This window comes from Agelaius tricolor, unplaced genomic scaffold, assembly GCF_023055355.1.
Source record: "Agelaius tricolor isolate 1412-34295 unplaced genomic scaffold, bAgeTri1.0.p SCAF_2, whole genome shotgun sequence".
In the NCBI taxonomy this organism is placed as follows: domain Eukaryota; kingdom Metazoa; phylum Chordata; class Aves; order Passeriformes; family Icteridae; genus Agelaius; species Agelaius tricolor.
The window spans coordinates 94,226,544-94,243,599 of NW_027269262.1; the positions used below are offsets into that span (position 1 = coordinate 94,226,544).

Genomic DNA, 17,056 nt, shown 5'->3' on the forward strand with positions numbered 1-17,056 from the left:
TTTATTCTGATTCTCGAGGTTCTTTGGGGTTTTTACCTCCTTCATTAAGCTGGTGTTTGGTATTTGCATTGGTTAGGCCCACCCTAAGCTAATTATTAATCTCTTAACTAATTGTTAACTTAGCTGTAAGTGAGGATAGAGAGAACTCTGAGCCTTTTCACAGAATTATTACATTTGGAGAAGACCTCTGAGATCACCGAGGCCCATCACTGACCCAGCACTGGGTTCACCACCACACCATATCCCCGAGCCACATCCACACACCTTGGAACACCTCCAGGGACTGGTGACTCCAGCACTTCCCTGGACAAACCATTCCTATCCTTGACCACCCTTTCACTAAAGAAATTTGTCCTAATATCCCATCTGAACCATTCCTGGTGCAATTTTAGGCCATTTCTTTTTCTCCTATCTCTTTTTTACATGGGAGAAGAAACCAACCCCTACCTGGCTGCACTCTCCTGTCAGTTGAAGAGTTCCAGCTGTTCTTTGCTTCCTAAAGGAAAATCTTGGATGCCCAAAGAAATGCTCCACACACTAAAAGGACAAACTCAATGGAAAACAATTTCCCAGGAATTTCAGGATGCAGGGGGACAGGTTCCATGGGTCAGGATGGCCGAGCGGTCTAAGGCGCTGCGTTCAGGTCGCAGTCTCCCCTGGAGGCGTGGGTTCGAATCCCACTCCTGACAACTCCTTTGCTGGGCAGAGCCATCCTGGAGGGAATTCTGCTGCCTCTCTATGCAAGAGACAGTCCTGGAAATCTCCCTGGTTTTGTCCCAGGGATTAGCACCCAGCATTGGTTGCTCATGTTGTTCATGTTTATAAAGACTGTCCCTCTCACTAATCAACACCTGGTGTAGGTGGGGTTTTATTTTTCCATAGGATCCACCTGGCTCAGGTGGAATTTTGGCTTTTCTGGTGTTTTACAGGCACTGGGCCTGCTGATGAAAAGTGGGTCTCAATTGTCTCAGGGAGGAAAAGAGTTCTGATCCATGAGTTTTGGGGCTGATAGAGGGCTTTAAATGAAGTTTGAAGGGGAAGGGGATAAACCCAGGCTCTCTGGGTGAGCCCAGGGGCACCATGCCACTGTTGGGATTGAAATCCATCTGCTTGGAAGGCTCTACAGAGGGTCCTGGACAGGCTGGATCAGTGGGCTAAGTTCAAAAAATGAATAGATGTGGCACGTTGTGCCATGATTCAATGGCCATGGTGGCATTCAGTCAAAGACTGGATGTGATGATCTTGGAGGTCTTTGCCAAACCTATCAATTCTGTGGTTCTTAAACTCAGAAATCCTCTTCAAACCTAAACAAGACAACAAGGAAAAGAAAAATAAAAAGCAGCAGCTGCAGCAGTTAAACCCAGAACAATCTTTTTACTGCACCATTTTTTCCCTAATGCATGTGAGGCTTCATAACATTTATACTGCAAATTCCTTGAGATGATGTCTTTTATTGAGTGTTTTATCCAGCCCTGCAGTGTTTGAGTACTGCTGGTAATAGAAATATCCTCATCTGTCAGAGCAGGGACTCTCAGCAATAACTGCTCCACTCCTCTTCCACAAGAATTTTTTTGGTCATAGCTTATCTCCATTGCAATCAAACTCCACACCCTGGATTTCTTCCATCATTCATTTTCAAAACCAGTAGCAAATCCTTGAGATCCTTGTGTGCCTCCCAGGCAGACAGGGGAGTCCAGCAAATAAAGATGCATTAAAAGAGCAGGAAAACTGGTTTGCCTTGAAAGGCAAAAAAATTGGACCAAATGAATCATCCCATCTTCACTTTCTTAATAAGAGCAACGCAGCAGCACTTTCTGCAGATTCAGGTGTGCACCTTCCTTTAAATATGATATGCTTTTCTGCTATGGGGAAGGAGAAAAAAAGGTGCAGAGCTGATGTCAGGGTAGTGATGAATTTCAAGTTTTAAGTCAAAAAAATAAACTCTTACTTTGAGACAGACATTGTGGAAGGAAAGGCTTGGCAGCTGCAAGAGCCCAAGTCCAACAGAGAACATCAAACCTTAGAAGGTTTTTGTGATGGTCAGAGTTGGCAACTTCACCACTGCCCTGGGCAGCCTATTTTGACGCTTGACCACTCCTCCAGTGAATATTTTTTTCCTGATATCCAACCTGAACCTCCCCTTGTGCAACTTGAGGCCGTCTCCCCTTGTCCTGTCATTAATTGTGTGGGAGAAGACACCAAGCCTTGTCTCTAATTAGAATATCCTAGTGCAACAGTTTTCTCAAAATCAGATGTTCTGGTGCGATCAGCAGTGAGATGCTTCCCCCAAAACTGCTGCTGAACAGAAAGGATTGAGTGTTTTGGGATCAGCTGACTCCCACTGTGGAATGGTGCTGGTTCAGCACATCAAAATATCAAGTAAGTGTTGGCAAACTGCTGAGGATGGTGGAGAACAACTCTGAGTGTTTCAGAAGTCAGGAGGGAGATGAGATTAAAAGGAAACAATGTGTGCAGTTTGTCTAATACCTGACTAAGGGGAGCAGAACTGTCCACAGGCATTTGCAGAATGTAAAACCAACAAAGAATGAGAAAGATTGGGTCAGAGAGGAACAAATAATGTTATTAGGAGCAGTGGGAAATGAAAGAAAATACAGCCTGAACTGCTTGGAATTTAATGCATTCTTCTGTAGGCATTCCTGTTATGTAACATTTGTGTTAAAAACTTAATCTTTCCAAAAATGTCAGGGGTTTTACAGAATAAATGGTGATAATTCATCATCTTTTGTTGTTATTGTTGTTTTTAAATAGAAACAATCAAAAAAATAATTCTAGCTTTCAGTGGTGGACTTGAAAAGAAACACCATCTGTAGACTAATTTTTAATAAACAGGATTATGTAATAAAAGACATTTGGTTGGAATTTACTCTGATTTCTGGGTTCTTGGAAAGGCAGGAAGACACCAAAATCTCCTCTAGACACACCAAGTCCAATTTAGAGACGCCTTAGAAACAGGACCATGTAAGAGAAACACTGAAATTTGATGGTAGAGAAGAAAATTGGTTGAATTCTCCAGGAAAACATTCACTGCAGGAAAAAGACATGTGCCCAAAAATTTCTCCAGTGCCTTCCAGACTTCATATATATTTATATATACATGTGTGTGTATGTTCATATATACACAGATGCACATACATATATTTATTTATACACATAAATATGTATTCACACATATATATATAGGGAACCAGTGCTTTTCACACAGAATTTTATAGGAAATTATTATCCTACTCCCCAAATCTCTCTTGCAGAAGCCGGATGGTGGGAGAGACTTTTTATTCTGATCCCATGAGGTGTAAGATCCTCCCCCCAAAATGATGCAACCCATAGGAACTCTGAAGCTCTTGAGGAAAATTAGCTGCATAAATAGGCAGGTGGGTGGATAAACAGAGAGACAGGAACATGGAACTTGCTTGTTCCAACAACTTTTAAGTGGACACCAACTTGGAAAAAGTTGCTCCTTCTCTGATGAGCTTTAACATTCAAATTCACAGGAATTTTGTGGTTTTCCTGAAGTCAGAATAATCTCAGCAGCTGATCCCTGCAACATGGCCAACATTTTGATTGGCATCCAAATATTCTGGAGCAGGGATCTATGTGCTCTTGGCCAGGGGACTTCAGGACAGGCTGGTGACAAGTGAAGTTCAGTTAATGGCCTGGTTTTCTCCTTTAAAATGACCCAGCAGAATGTGGCAAGAATGTGTTCATCTTTAAAACATTGGGCATTGGATTGCTACTGCGGATTGCTGCTGGAGAATGTCTTTACTTTAGAATACTTTAGAATGTCATTCTAATATTTCAGAATGTCTTTCCTGAGGTGAATGAGCTGGGAGGAATCCACAAGGATCATCGAGCCCAGCTTCTGGTCCCGGACATCCCAACAATCCCACCTGTGCCTGAGAACCTTCTTGAGCATCCTTGGGGCTGTGACAATTCCCTGGGGATTGTCAGTGGAGCTGATCCAGTGTCCAAACAGCTCTGAGTGAAAAGCTCCTCCTAATTTCCAACCTAAACCTCCCCTGGCACAACTTCAGACCATTCCTTCGGGTCCTACTGTTGGAAATGATACCAAGTTCAAATTTTTTTATAAAACTTTAGTCAGGGGTTTTTGTTCACCTTTGTTATGTGGGAAGGGAACTGAAGCTTCCTTGCAAAAGATTGTTTTACCAGGCAAGGTCTGATAAGGTCTGAACATCTCAGCAGATTGGGAGTAGCTCAGAAAATACAAAAAAGATAAAGACCATTAATGACCATTAACTTCAACCATCACCTCTGGCATGGTCTGAAACACCTGGTCTGGGAAAAGAGAGATAAAAGAAAGGAGAATGAGAACTTAATTAATATCAGAGGCAAAGAAATCCATATCCAACAGGAGCCCCAATACCTTATAAGAACTGCATTAGCTGGGACCAATGAACATCCAACCAATTGATTTCTATGGGTTTCGACTGGGTTATAATAAAATATAAAATATATAATAATAATGATAATGATAACAATAATCATATTATAATAATATATAGAATACATAAAACAAATGAATAAATATAATAATATAATAATAGATAAAATATATTAAAAATCTAGTAAAGCTCATGTGTGATGGAATGGTTTTCTCTGCACAACCCAGGCAATGTGTGGATGAAATAATTTCTGTTGCAATCCCATCCTATGATGTGATGTAATCTTTTAGCATGGCCAGAAGTGATCCTCCTTTTTTCCTGGAAATTGCCTGTTTTCCAAATGGACTGTAACGGTTCCATGTTTGAGCAGAAAGGATTTGGGGAGAGGGAGGAAGACACCCCAAATTTCATGTGTTTACAGTGAACCAATTGTCCAGGCAATTACAGGGAGTTCCCAAGGGCTGTTCCAGCCTTGGGGCCTTATGGGAGGCTCTGTGGTGGTATCCAGACAAATCACCTCCCACACACCCTGACTAATTACTGTTCTTTGCCCAATTAGCACATACCAATCCTCCAATCGAAAGCAAAACATCTGCACCCACTGAAAGGAAGGCTCTGAGCTGAATCCAGAATGTGTCTCCTCTTTCCAGCAGGAAATCTGTGCTAGTTGGGGCTGTTCTTCCCTGCTTGAGCACAAAATCAAACCAGAGCTGATAATAAACACACAAAAATTGTGTTTCAGCTCCTGCAGCACCCTGATGCACAGGGAGGAGCTGACACAGGAAAGTCAAAGGGGTTCCAGTCGCAGGGTTTATTCCATGACTTTCTTAATTGCTTATAATCTACATGGGAAAAGCAGTAATTTCTCTTTTCTTTCTCAGTTGCACTCCAGTATTAAGAATCCAACTGCATTTTCCCCCTTTCAATCATCGAGCCCAACCATTATTTTGACAGGGCTTTTTTCAGTCTGAGTTTGCTATTACTGCATAGTGGATGGTTTATATTGCTAATTAGCATCTATTAAGGCTGTTATCCCATTCAGGCCTTGATGAATGGAGATGGAAAGGAATAACGCATCAGAATAAATCAGAGCAGGAGAAACTGAGTTCTCCTCTGGGAAATCTCTCCGAGTTGAAAGTGCCTGGATGTGTGCAGTGGAATTTTATATATGTACCTTGTATCATTGATGTTATTATGGCTTTCAAGCCTGTTATCCATGGTCTGGATACTTTAAAACAGAGGAGTTGGCATCCTGGGTGTTCTGGGAACAGCTTCCTGTCTCCAGGATCCGATGAAAAACTGGAGATAACCAGGAGAAATATAAGAACTGAAAAAAAAAAAAATATGAGTAACATAAAATCAGCATTCAAAAATCTTAAATTCAGTGGTTTCCAAAACTTGAGGTGTTAATGGTCCTTGACAAAAGTTATACTGGGCAATGATATCTAGAGAAAACAGAACATTTACAACCTGTGGAAATGGGAGAGGCAAAGGAAAAACCCTTTTGCCTCCTCATGGTGTTGGGGAGCTGAATTTTGGAAAGAGTAAAGGTCACTGATTCTGAAATGAAGATTATTACAGAGAAAAGAGGAAGGCACTCTCCTGTCAGTGATGTCACTGCTGAAGGGAATGTGATTTCCAGGAATAACCCATCAGGTGGACTCTGAGAAGCCCCACAAAGAGCCCAAGTCTCTGACTGAGCCTTGCAGTCCTGCTACAGAAATCTCTCCCCATGAAAAAAGAAAAAAAATAAGAATCAGAGCTTCTTTTTAACAAGACATTTGAAAAGAAAACCAAAGGAAATATTCTGCCCTTTCAACTTCCCAACCTTTCCTCTTCCTGAGACTCCCAATTTTGGGATGTAGAGTGGCACAGGCATCTTTCTTCTTCCATATGAGCTGGCAGAAACCCCAGCAGGTTTTTACATGAACATTCACACAGAAGAAACCACTCCTGGCATTCCATCCCATAGTAAAAAAATCAATTCCAGCCCTTACCGTGTGTCTTTCCCTTTTTTCTGTGACTGTTTTGTGGGATGCATCAAAACCAAGTCTGCCTCCAAACCCCATGCAGTGACATTTCCCTGCCTTTATTTGGACAAAACACTTCCATGTTTTCCCATGGAAAAAAGACTCCATATGTGGTGAAAGCTGGCAAAGCTGCAAAAATCCTGGTGAGATGGACCAACAAATATGGGCTCTGGAGCTGGGATTGTGCTCCCTGTGTTGTAGATCTCCATGTAATTCCATCTGCAGAAAAAAAAAAATCAATAAAAGGGAGTTGATGGATACAACTGGAGGGGGGAATCAAAGCCCATCTGGAATTAAATCTGGTGAGGGACATGGAGGGCAGCAAGTTTTCTGCAGGAATATCAGCAGCAAAAGGAAGAGTGAGAAAAATGTGGGGCTGCTGCTCAGCAGGGTGGGAATTCTGGTGGCAAAGAACATGGAAATTGCCCAAGTACTCCTCATTTAAGTCTTTGCTGGTAAAATCAGCCTTCAGAAATCTCAGTTTCCTGGACCAGAGCAAGGAAGATTTAGCCTCAGGGAAGGAGGATCCAGTCAGGGAACACCAAGACAAAACAGACTTATGGAATGCATGGATGAGGACAGGATGGATCCATGGGATCTGATGTCATTGCAAAGTCACTCTCACTTATCTTTGAAAGGCCATGGGGACCTTGGAAGTTCCCAGGAGCAGAAGGAGGCAGATTCCATCCCTGTCTTCAAGGACAGAAATGGAACTCAGGACAGGGAGTTCCTCAGGAAGCTGATGGAGCAGCTAATCTTGGGAATTGGTTTGGACCACACATCCAGTTCTTTGAATTTCAGTGAGGGAACTTAATGGTCATTGTGGGCAATGCCTGTGGGAAGCTGGAATTGATGGTGTGCTGAGATCCCTGGGTTTGGAGTCTCTGCTTGTCTGAGTCTCTTCACGCTGTTTGCAAACTTCTCTGAGCAGGAACAATCTGTTCCTTCAGTCCTGAACTGCTGTGGGATTTTGCTCTGGGTCTGGATCCTACCACAGCTCAAATGTTAAACATTCTAAACCAGAATCATTTGGATGGATTGTTGACACCAAGGGCTGGAAGAACTGAATTTAAAAGGGTGGAATGACCCAGTGGAGAGGCCCTTTTTATGAAGATCTCGGACAGCCCCACGTAAATCTTGGACAATGTCCTCAGGAACGTGGTGACTCTTGGAGTTGTCCTGTGCAGGACCAAAAGCTGGAGTCAATATTCATTGTGGGCCCCTTCCAACTCAGGACATTCCATGATTTGGTGATCCTGTGAATTCTGAAGTCATTGCTGTCTGTACTGGCGGGTCTCCAGCTGGCACATGGGTGAGGACATCAAGACAGAAGTGGTTGGATCTGGACCCAAATCCTTCCAGTCTCATATTCCCACATTCCCCTCTCAAGGACTGCAAACCACAGCCCAGAGATCCTGGTGGGAGACAGACAGGCAGAACAGGAGGTTGTTTTCTGCCGCAGGGATGCTCTTCCAGCCCATTCCTGAGGGTCTGATCTATCCCAAAGTATTTTTGAGCTGGATTTAGATGTGATGACCTGGCTGTCCTGTGTGTGTGGCTGTTGCCTTTTCTGTATGTTTTCCTTGCAGTTTTTTAATTCATCTGAATCAAAAACCCTCTGGCAAAAGAGCAGAGATCTCAAAGGTTCTCAAGGGTTATATTTCCACAAGATTCAAAATCAGCAAGACACAAGTCTGAAGGGAAATAAACTTCATTAACTCAGATACTCATGGTGCCATTGTTTTACTCTCTTTATTAACTCACAGAAAGGTGAGCAAGTTCATTTTCCTCTTCAAATAAGGAAAACAAATATTATTTTACATGCTGCCAGGCAAAGGTTAGAAGAGAAAATCTCTGCCCACTAATGCTGTTCTATGCAATGCACGACTAAAACCATATTTGCTTTGATAGGAAATCTTTATCCTGAGATAAAGACAAGTCTCTGGTCTCTTTTTGGAAGTCCTTGTAGGAACATAACTTATACTGAGGGTAATGCACAGGTTATGGATGTAATAATAGATAGTTCGAAAGTCTGGATGTTTGGACAATCAGCGTTGACCAACCTGTGGTATGTCAAGCATGAAGTATTCTGCAAAAACATGGAAGAAACCCATCAGTGGAGAAGAGGAATGACCCAAAACTCTGCTTGACAGTGAATCAGTCAAAATATAAACCAGTAAATGAATAGTTATTAAAAAGTTATGCTTATTTTGTGTTTAAAAGTTATGCTCATTTTTATGTGTCTAGAACCCAAAATCTACTGCAGCAACACCACAAAAACAACAGCAAAAATGGTACTTGAAAAATAGTTGGAGTTATGTTAAAAAAGGTTATGATTCCCTGGTGTGAAAGTGCAATTCTTGTGTTCCTTTTTTTCCACAGTGTTTATGTTTCTTAGGAAGTTTTGGGCAGAGAAGTTGGGAGAAAAGCAATTTGTTTGAGTAATTTTCTGCTGTACTCTCTGACAAGGGAACTTTCCACTTCCAACTGTGCATTGGAGACAGAGATAAAACAGGGGGGACCTGGCCAGGTGGGGAAGTTAAGAATAAGCAGAAATGAGGAAACTCACAGCAAATGTGTGAGAAAGCCTCATGAAATATGGAAGAGATGAGGCTTTTTCCTAGGGATCCCAAAAATTCAGTTTTGTTGCAATACAGAAAATACTGGAAGTTAATGATGGGAGAAATTGATCTGATTTATAAGACAATGATCAAAGAACATCTTTGTTTTCAAATCCAATTTGATTTTTTTCTCATTTTCTCCAGCAGATCCAAAGACCTTTCTTTAAACAACACATTCATCAAGCTGGAGTTCAGCAATGCAAACCTTTAGAGAAACGAAGACAACTCAATGAGGACTTTTTTGTGCTCACTTTAATTCAAAATTTGGGAAATTCCACTTCAAAAGTCTCTCTGACTACAGGGAACCATCACCTTGGCACTGCAGGGCCTCTCCAAACCCTTCTGGACATCTTGTCACCAGTTCCATGCTCAGCTGGAATCTCATCCTCTAAGATATTATCAGAATGAGTAATTTCTGTTTATTCCTATTTAAACCAGATGTATCAAATCTGTTGTTTCTAACTGTGAGCCAGGGGGCAAAACAGGAACTGCTTAAGGCTTTTAATAAGTGGCAGGATAAGAACCCAATTTTTGTATCCCAGTAATAATGCTTAGAATTAGGGAGTGGGGAAGACTGAGGAATAGATGGAAAAACTTTCAGGGATAGTGGTGATAGACATCCTGAAAGTTCATGGAACAGTTTAAATAGGAAGGAACCTGAAAAATCTTCTCATTACAGCCCCAGGGCCACCTTCCATTAAACCTGTTTGCTCAAGAAAAAAAGTGTTGGTGAGTTTATTTATATAAATATCCCCATGGATCCCCACCATTTGAATAACTTGGTACATTTGTGTTCACTCTTAATTGGTAGATTTTGTGAGCTTTGCTTTTTTCTTATTTTAGTTTCTTTTGTGTTGCAGTAGGGGCTCAGCTGTTCCATGCTCCTGCCCCTGCGAGACACCAGGAGGTGAAATCTGCCCTTTGATCTCACACAAAAATAATGATTCACTGGAGAAATTGCTTTGGTTCCTGATGTATTTCAGAGGCAGACTTAGATTTCATCCACCCACCTTCCTTCCTTCCTTCCTTCCTTCCTTCCTTCCTTCCTTCCTTCCTTCCTTCCTTCCTTCCTTCCTTCCTTCCTTCCTTCCTTCCTTCCTTCCTTCCTTCCTTCCTTCCTTCCTTCCTTCCTTCCTCCCTTCCTCCCTTCCTCCCTTCCTCCCTTCCTTCCCTCCCTCCCTCCCTCTCTCTTCCTCTCCTCCTTTTTCTCTTCTTCCCACACTAAGATTTTTGAAAGTTCTAAACACTATTTTTGCTGATTTCTGGTTCTAAACACTGATTTTTTCTTCTCAGCTTCTCACACATTTTAAATCTCCAAATGGAAATCTTTAAAAAGCAGCATCTGCCTGGGCAGGGGACTTCAAACTCTCCAAGACCAGTTGAGCCCAACAGCCTGGAGGTGACTGAGCTGTGTCTCTTTATTTTGGGAATCTGCCTCTTGGAGAATCTGCTGGCTTGGAGAAGCCTCCCCTGAATCCTCAGTATCCCATGGTCAAAAAAACTCAGCAAAAAAGCAAAAGTCAGAGCTTGTGTCAGGGCTGTGAGAATTGAAAAAGAGCCTTGAGAAGTGCTAAGAACAGAGAATTTATTCATGTTGGAAGGGACCTTAAAGATCATTGCGTTGCAACACCCTGCTGTGGGCTGGGACATCTTTCGGCACTTTCTCCAACATTCAGGTTGCTCCAAACCCCATCCACCTTGACCTTGGACACTTCCAGGGATGGGACATCCACAACTTCTCTGGGCTACCTGTGCCTTGGCCTCATCTACCATGTTCTGTGGAAATTGGCCTCAATGCGGGCTTTTTTTTGAAGCCAAACCACTTTATTTTTTCAACCAAAGACCATTTCCAAGAACAATTCCCACAAGAGATAACAGGATTTAAGATGCCCAAAGAAGGAGCTGTTTCTTGTGCTCTCATCTTTCTGTATCTCTCTAACCATACCTAACGTCAAAACAAGCAGCAATGTTCCTATTCCGGTTTATTTTTACTCAAAGCAAACATCAAACCAAGCAAAAATATCCCCCAGTTGCTTTGCGCAGAAGATCAAGAGGGATGGCACCTTCAGAGCCTTGCTCTGTCCTTCCTACAAAGGAAATAAATCTGGCATTTATGGCAGGAGAGCTCTATTTTTAGTGATCCCAATTCTGTTTCCCCTTCTTTGTGTGTCATAGGCCCTGCTGGGGTGCTGTCACTGAGTGACACTTTTGGCTGCCTGCTCAGCTTCTTCAAACATGACCATGATAACTGTTGCACCCCAAAATATCTTGGTTTACCAACTCTACATCATTTTGATGCTTTCACAGTACCCGGTGCACCCAAAAATCCACACATGAGGGTGACTTTTTGCAGAAAATGAAGTTCTCTATTTCTCTTAGAGCCTTGATGCTTTATGATCTTTATTTTATGCCAATGAATCAAAGCAGAATGGGCTGAATTAAATATAGACACCATATGAATGGTGCCAGCTAATAAACACTACAGTAAACAGGGAATTCCACCTGCTTGCAGGTGTCTCCTGTTTTATGGGATGAGAGCAATGGGCTTAGCAATATTACACCATTCTAAGTCATTTCAAGGAATTCCCAGAGCAGGAAATTGCCATGGTGCAAGAAATGTTCGCACAGATATCCCCCAGCAGAGTCCAAAGTGGAACAGAAGGATACGAACAGAGGAGCATCCAAACTGAGGAGTTCATGTTAAATTGTTCTTTGGAATCAACTCAGTGTACAAGGAATTACAGTCCCTGAATGATTTTTTTTTTCACTCTTTATTAAAAAAAGAACCCTAAACCACAAAAGAGTTTATTCTTAAATCTTTGAGGACGATATAGAGGGAATGTTGCTTCCCCAGCTGCCAGATTTTAAGAAAATGAGAAACACAAAATGATTGTTGTTTGGCAACTTGACAATTTGTTTTAGTTGCCTCTACTTGCCTCTAATTTTCCAGATATTGTAGAATCACAAAAAACCTTGGGTTGAAATGGACCTTAAAGATCATCAAACTCCACCCCCCTGCTATGGGCAGGGACACCTTCCACTGTCCCATGTTGATCCATGTCCCTTCCAAGCTGGCCTTGGACACTTCCAGGGATGGAAGTTCTCTGGACAACCTGTGCCAGGGCCTCACCACCCTCACAGGAAAGGTTTTTTGCTGTCTAAGGAACAGATAAAATAACCCAGATCAAACTGAAAACACGACCCAAACCAGTGATTCTGATTAGCCCAGAGCATTTCAGAGTATTGAACACAGCACCTGGAAGGGAGCCCTTGCAGAAAACAAAGCTGCATTTTCAGGACATGGAAGGAGGCAATCAAAGGGTGAAAACGAACTAAATTTAGGTTTAAGTTCAATTAACTGATCTTTGAAAAGAAAAGGGCCAAATGTTATTAGAAAAAATGCATTAGAGAAAAGTATTTTCCTGGTCAAGCAGGTGCTCTGGTGATTCCTGGGTTGACTGTGCTTATTGTCAATTATTTGCTTTCTTCCAGCTGTTTCTTCCTTAATTTTTTTCTTTTTGTCCTGTTAGGTATTAAACACATTTTTAATGCATCCAGAAAACTCCTCCTCCCTCTTCAGTTTCAAGGCAAGGATTCATTTTCCGTTGTGATTTTGAGACACTGGCCATTAATATCCCATAATGACTCTCTCCAGAAAGGGAGGCTCTTAAATTGCCATGTACATAAGTGACATTTCAACACGTCTGCTCTTCATTAACCCACAGAGATTTCTCAAATCCTAATTAGGACTGAGAAGAGGAATCCATTCTTGTCCTTTCAAGGCCTCCCATCCCCCAGAACTTCTGCTGTAATTTTTAAATACCTTTTTCCTCTGCCTTTTCATCCCACACAGGTGCACCAGGGCAGCTTTCCTGAAGATCCTTTGCATTTTCAGAGCTTAGTGGGGTATGGAGAAAATTCTGGAATGATATTGTAACCATCTGGAAAATGGGTCTTTCCTGGGATAAGAAGAAAAAAGAGGATAATGCCCTTTATTTTGTGTGTTTTTGCCATCAAAGTCGGGTAAACTCCACTCTGGACACATGGGAAAGAGAGAAAATGCAGCTCCTCTCAACCAGAGACTCATGTGATAAACATAATGTAGAAATGGGGAATTCTAGAATTATAGAAGGGTTGGAAAGGACCTTAAAAATCATCCAATTCCACTAAATCAGGCTGCTCAGAGCCCTATCCAGAAATTATGGGATTTCTCCTGGGTGCCAGGTGAGTCAGTGAACCTCCAGTGGCTCAGGCAGGTCTTGGATTCACAGTTCAATCCCACTTTCAGACTGATCTCAATCTCTGTCCCAGACAAAAAAGCTTTTTTTGTCTGGTTTCAAAGGAGTGATATTTCCATGAGAAATGTCTCCTTTCAGGGGATTTGTCTTTTTTTAATGAACAACCCAAATATCCCCTCCTTCCCCTTCACTCCAATCCCAAACCATCACTTGACATTTTTCAGCCTTCTACCAAGTCCCTCAAAGTTTTATATTTCATCTAGAAAAAGTGTCAGCACCAAAAAGTTTAGTGAGAAAAATAAAACCTTTGGCTGTGTAGTGGTTTTGGTTTGTTAATTTAAGATTTTTTTTAATTTTGAGATTTTTTAAATTAATTTGGTGATCAGTGTGGTGGGCTTCAGTGCTGGTTAATTACTTATGTATTTACTTCTTGTTGTGAGATAGGATTAGGAGAAAGGTAAAGTAGGTTTAAAATTTTAAAAAGGTATAAAGAAAATTGTATTAATAGTAACTAAAAGAAAAGTGGTAAGAATAAAATAAATTTTTAGTATATTTTTCTTCACAACTTTTTCTTTTCTACTGATAATGTAAAGAAATAAAATTTTTACTTAGTTTGCTATTTTCATACAAAAACATGACAGGCTGTTTTCCACATGGTCTTGCTTGTCCTGTGGGCTCTGTCTCAATCAAATCCATGAGTTTTTCTTGGAGCTGGCTCCAGGAAACTTTGATTCTGTGACCATCATGAGCCCAATCCAGAGAATCCCAGAACAACTGAGGCTGGGAAAGACCTCCGAGATCATCAAGTGCAATGTGACCAATCCTTGTCACCAGCCCAGAGCTCTGAGTGCCACATCCAGACATTCCTTGGACACCTCCAGGGATGGGGACTCAAGCACCCCCCTGGGCAGCCCCTTCCAGTGCTTGACCACCCTTTCCATGCAGAAATTCTCCCCAAATTCCCCACTCCAGTGGGATGAACAGTTCCCTGGGTAGCAGCACCAGTGTTTCAATGGAGGTCCTCACTTGTACCACACATGGAAGAGCCAACTCTTGGGTTTTGTGCATCGTGGTGCTCCTGGAAAAGCATGGAGCTCTGAACTCAACTCCCTTCCATAAATTTGGTGGAATTAGCAATTGATACATGGGAAAATCATAGAATGGTTTGGGTTGGAAGGGACCTGCAAGATCACCTTGTTCCATGCCTCTGCCACAGGCAGGGACATCTTCCAGGGTGATCCAAGCTTCATCCAAACTCGCCTTGGACACTTCCAGGGATGGGGGATCATGATTTGGCTGTCAGAGCACATTCCTTATCGAAACATTAATCATTGCTGTCATGCTTCTCATGACATAATTAATATTTTAATCTGTAAGAGAAGAGGATTTGGGAAAATCTTTTGTCCTGGGGATTAATTTTGTTTCTGTTTCTGCTGCATTTTAACATTTGTTGGGCTGTCACCACACTAAAGGTGAATTCCAGTTCAGGCTGGTTTTGCTTAGCATGGATATTTTACCATGGAGATCTCTCTTTGCGCATATGCTGGATGATATCTAAATTTTCCTTTATGTTCACTGCCCTGAACTTACATTTACAGCAAATGATTTCACAGATTTCTGTTCCATATCCCAGGGATTTATTTATAGAGGGTGGAAAGAACATTGGTTTATTTTCTTTACTAATTTGTCACTTTTAATGCTTGTCAGCCAGATTTCATTTTTGAAAACACACAAAAGAAGGAATATGTAAATCCAGTTTATACTTCTGTAGGTTTCCTCATGTCAAAAGGATTCAGAATTAAAAGGGGGAAAAAAATAAAAGCTGAATTATTCTTATTTGGAAAGAACTCAATCCTTCTTTAGTATTTCTTAAATATGATTCCTGGCTTTCCATCAAAAAACCCTCCTTCCACAACACTTTACATTTTTCACCCAGAATATCTTCAGATGTTGGAAAAACAAAATGGTTTTTTTGATAAATCTGCTAAAAAATAAAAACTGCTCACCTTTAAAGCATGAAAATTCTTTATCTTCAAAATCTTTCATATCCAATTCTAAGGCTTTCCTGGTTTTAATTAAAACTTGAAGTCTTCTGACAAAAACAAATTCTTTGCATGAAAACCTGGATGTAAAAAGGCCTTTTCTGTCACTGAAAAGTTATTATTTCTTACAGTTTGTTTGGAGTCATAGCTAAGATCCCTTTTCCTCGGTAGTGTGCAAAAGCAAACACGATTTTTTAGGGAGTTTAATCAAGTTGTTACTCCTTGTTTGCAAGTAGGGAATATTGTGTGACTTCCTGCAGGCTGTATGAGAACAAAAGGCTCCTCACACTCGATATTTTATTTACTTATTCATCCAGCCCCAAGTGAAAACCTGAAATAGAGCAGGCAAAGCCTCCCTTTGCCTTCCTCCTTCCCCTATTTCATGATGATGAGCACCAAACGCCGGGCAGTGAAAAAACCCCATCCATAACTGGGATTTTTTTCCCCTCAGTAAATAACAAATAGATACAGGAATGTAAATTTTTATCTCCCCACAAACACATTTTTGAGTAACAGTGGTGGATGGAATCTTTGCGCAGGAGACAATGACAACCAAATTACTCAGGTTCATCACACGGAGAGTGACTCTTTTTCCTCCTTTTAATAATCCAGATTTTACTTTTTCAGCTTTTGAGTTGTCTTAACCAACCAAACCCTTGCAGATCCACTGAGAGATTTGGGACTGTTCAGCCTGGAGAAGGGAAAGTTCCAGGGAGGCTTCAGAGCTCCAGGAGGGCTGGAGAGGAACTTGGGATGAGGGATGGAGTGACAGGAAAAGGGACAATGGTTTTGAAGCTCAAAGGGTGGGTTTAGATTAGATATTAGGAAGGAATTCTTGGCTGTGAGGGTGCTGAGGCCCTGGCACAGGTTGCCCAGAGAGGCTGTGGCGGCCCCAGGTTGGATTGGGCTTGCAGTAACCAGGGATAATGGAAGGGCATGGAATGAGGTGATCTTTAAGGTCACTTCTAACCTAAATAATTCCAAGATTTTGTGTTTGCAAAGGACTTCTTTTCTTCCTATAACCACCATGGTTGGAAAGCCAATTTACCAAAGAATGACCCATCTCCAGCTTCCCCAGACTGGAATTTTGTTCCTGGGGACATCCTCTAGCCTGCAGTGAAATTAAACGAGAACCACTTTTACTGATATCTTCCTTGGAAAACTTTAAAACTGTTCAGTTCACAGAATTTAAGTTTTCTGGTGACATTAGAGGTTGTGCTGAGACTTATTTGGATGTTCCCCAAAGAGACAAACCCGCAGTGCTCCTGAGCACCACGAAAATGTTTACCCAGACCTTACACAAATAAAAGGTTTTTTATGGCTGCCACAGTTAATAGCATCCTTCAATATTGTAAATGCAATTTAGATTACATTAAATTAAAAAAAAAAAAAGCAGCATTATTAAATCCCTAATCAAATAAGGTGGAAACACTGTTGGGATATTTATCTCCTGTAAACATTAATTAAAGTTGTGAGTGGGGAAAATGTAGCCTCTAAATTATAGAACCATGAAGGTTGGAAAAGACCTCCAAGATCATCAAGTCCAGCCTTCCATCCAGTACCACCATATTCACTGAACCATACCCACAAATGTCACATCTGCTCATTTTTTTAACACTTCCAGGGATGGTGACTCCACTCCTTCCCTTGGGAATCTGTTCCAATGCTCAACCACTCTTTGAGTGAATGTTCATATATTTGAAG

The 17,056-nt window shown here is 41.4% G+C and overlaps 1 non-coding gene across 1 annotated transcript; it reads left to right on the forward strand.

Moving 5' to 3' along the window:
* Positions 1 to 606: 606 nt before the first annotated feature.
* TRNAL-CAG (transfer RNA leucine (anticodon CAG)) lies at positions 607 to 689 on the forward strand. Its single transcript has one exon. It is a non-coding gene; the product is annotated as a tRNA-Leu (tRNA).
* Positions 690 to 17,056: the final 16,367 nt, after the last annotated feature.